The sequence below is a fragment of the Pteropus vampyrus genome, unplaced genomic scaffold (genome assembly GCF_000151845.1).
Source record: "Pteropus vampyrus isolate Shadow unplaced genomic scaffold, Pvam_2.0 Scaffold21, whole genome shotgun sequence".
NCBI classification, from domain to species: Eukaryota; Metazoa; Chordata; class Mammalia; order Chiroptera; family Pteropodidae; genus Pteropus; species Pteropus vampyrus.
The window spans coordinates 4875965-4879061 of record NW_011888802.1 but is presented as its reverse complement, the minus strand read 5'-3'; the positions used below and the strand labels follow the sequence as shown (position 1 = coordinate 4879061).

At 33.3% G+C, this 3097-nt stretch overlaps 1 pseudogene; it reads left to right on the top strand.

Annotated features, from left to right (window-relative positions):
* Positions 1–2078: 2078 nt before the first annotated feature.
* Positions 2079–2197, top strand: LOC111736733 (annotated as a pseudogene).
* The last annotated feature ends 900 nt before the right edge of the window (positions 2198–3097 follow it).

The following is a 3097-nucleotide window of genomic DNA, read 5'->3' as shown; positions in this document are numbered from 1 at the left end:
TACTATTTTCACTCAGCATAATAACCTCTAGGTCTATCCATGTCATTGCAAATGGTAGGATTTCATTTTTTTTTAATGGTTGAGTAATATTCTAATGTATATATGAACTATAACTTTCTTATCCAATCATCTGTTGATGGGCATTTAGTTTCCTTCCATATCTTGACTATTGTGAATAGCACTGCCATGAACATAGGGGTGCATAGATCTTTACAAATTATTGTTTTGGTTTTCTTTGGATAAATCCCCAGAAGTACAATTGCTGGGTCAAAACATATATCTATTTTTAATATTTTGAGAAACCTCCAGACTGTTTTCTATAGTGTCTGTACCAATTTGCAGCCCTACCAATAGTATATGAGAATTCCCTTTTATCCACATCCTCTCCAACACTTGTTTTTTGATTTATTGATGGTAGCCATTCTGACCAGTATGAGGTGATATCTCATTGTGGTTTTAATTTACATTTCTCTGATGATTAGTGACCTTGAGCATCTTTTCATATGTCTATTATCCATCCATATTTCCTCATTGAAGAAGTATCTGTTCAGGTCTTCTGACCATTTTTTAACTGGATTGTTTGTTTTTTTTGTTGTTGTTGAGCTGTATGAGTTCTTTATGTATTTTGGATATTAACCTTCTATCAGATGTGTATCATAAGCAAATATCTTCTCTCAATCAGTTGTCTTTTTGTTTCGTTGATGGATTATTTTTGCTGTACAAAAACTTTTTAGTTTGGTGTAGTCCCATTTGTTTATGTTTTAATTTTTTCCCCTTGCCCAAGAAGATATACCTGAAAAGAAATACTGTTAGCAATATCAGAGAGTTGACTGCCTATGTTTTCTTCTAGAAATTTTATGGTTTTGAGTCTTTCTAAAAGTTTTTTTCCTACAGAAAGTATGTTAAAAAACAAGACAGCAGCCCAAAATGAAGTCGTTTATACTAAGCTCCATATCACCATATTGAGATTCAACTTAATTACAGTTTTGGCTTTCCCCTAAATGGACTCTTAAACTAGTCAACCTGAAATCACCTGATCAGCACTCTTTAGATCATTTGCCTGATAGACCTCTGTCATTTCCTATAATGAAAATAACCTTAAAATAATTAACTTGCTTTTTGACTAGTATAATTTCTTTATTCCTGCTCACTTCTGCCTATAAAAATTTTTCATTTTGTACAGCTCCTTGGAGCTCTTTTCTATCTATTAGATTGTATACTGCCCAATTTGAATCAATTTTTGCTCATATAAACTCAAAACTTGTAGTATGCTTCGGTTTCTTTTTCAACAGATATATTTAAAATAGTTTTAATCTTAATGTATCTTAAGAGAATACTAAAACATAAAGCAAGAGATATAACTGTATGAAATTTATCTTTATTATTTTAAAGATATTTTTGATAATTTCCCCCTTTTCTGAAAACTAACTGTAATCATTAGTTGTATGAAATTCTAGCAGCCAATTTAAATGTAAAACAGTAGTAATTGGTTTAAAAAGAGTGGGACATCAGGCAGCTACAAAGAAATCATTTCCTTATCCCAGTAAATTCTGGATATATGTATTTATGTAAAAATTGAGACAACTTCTTTACCCAACTACAGGCTAAATATTATAATAAAATAGATTTTTTAAATTTGTTTTGCAAAGTATCTGCTCTTCTAGTAGAGTGAGGCAGATCGCAGCGTGAACACATCCTACAACATGGTGGTTGCCAGTCTTTGAAGGCCTTGAAGCTAGATACCATTCGGCCCCACCTGGATGACAGGAGCAAGTCCTAACATTATGGAGAGTCGTGTGGTCACTCTGACTTAACATCAGAAGCTCCATAGGACCTCTGTAGTACCTCCATAGGGCAATATTCTCAAAAGGAAGATGAGTTTTAAAAAGTCCTACAGAACTGCAGAAAAAGAGACCAGAATGTTTGAAATTTTGCTCTGTGTAGAGCAGAGCTTATGGGAACACATACTGGTTTCCTGAGGTTCCTAACCAGAAGTCATTATTTATGGAAGAGATGAAAGCCAAAATTTGTGCTTCCTGTGTCACCTGAAAAACCCCAATTTAAAAAGTTAAAGTATTGTCTATGGCCATGCCACCTTGAACATGCCGGATCCCATCTGATCTTGGAAGCTAAGAGGGGTCGGGCCTGGTTAATACTTGGATGGGAGACTACCTAGGAAGACCAGGTGCAGTAGGCATAAAAAAAAAAAAAAAAAGTTAAAGTTTTAGATTGCTGGGTCACACAGGGAACAGGCAGACGCAAGCCCCAATCAAACCTTTCAACATAATTCACTTTTATTAAAAAAGAAAAGTGTCAAATTATTTTTAAAACTGATGTTACAAGCAAAATAATACTTGCTATTAAAAATTACTAAATGCCTAAGGAAAAATATCTATCATTACTGATGCCCCTTTCAGTAGGGAAGAGAAGGCTCTGTAAAATCAGACTAAAAAATATTGGAAGAAAATCAGAGGTGGAATACAAATTATATTTATATTTTATCTATTAAGATACAAAGAAATACCAAATTAAAACCAAATTTGACTTAGATAAGAAGAAACTTTATTATAAAAGATTCTTTCAATAGGGAAAGGAGACTCTTGCAGTAAGGAAATTCTCAAAGACTAAGGGAGAAATGCCTCAGGGAAGGGATGGGTGAGCTCAGATCTTGTTTGCTGAGACCTTGGGAAGATAATTGTTGATAGATTAAGAGAGACATTAAAAACTACTATAAAGTCACTTTGTGACTATGATGGCACAAAGGGTTCCTTGAAAAATAATAAAATGTGTCAAATATTGCAATGACAGGAAATAGTGTGGTTAGGCGCATAGGCATAAGGACAGGGCATGACACGGCACAAACAAGTTACAGTGCAGGAAATTAAGATAAAGTTCTATTCTAGTCAAGCCACTCTAAAATTATAGCAAGCATAAATATGGATCAGCCTTGGCAGTGAAGTTTGAAAATTTGGCACAATAATAAATGATTACCAAAATTGATTAAGTTTAGAAAGAACCATAAAGTATGATAAATTAACAATATAACAAAATGTTAAAACAAAATAGACACTGCAGAAAAATATATTAAGTAGAAAAT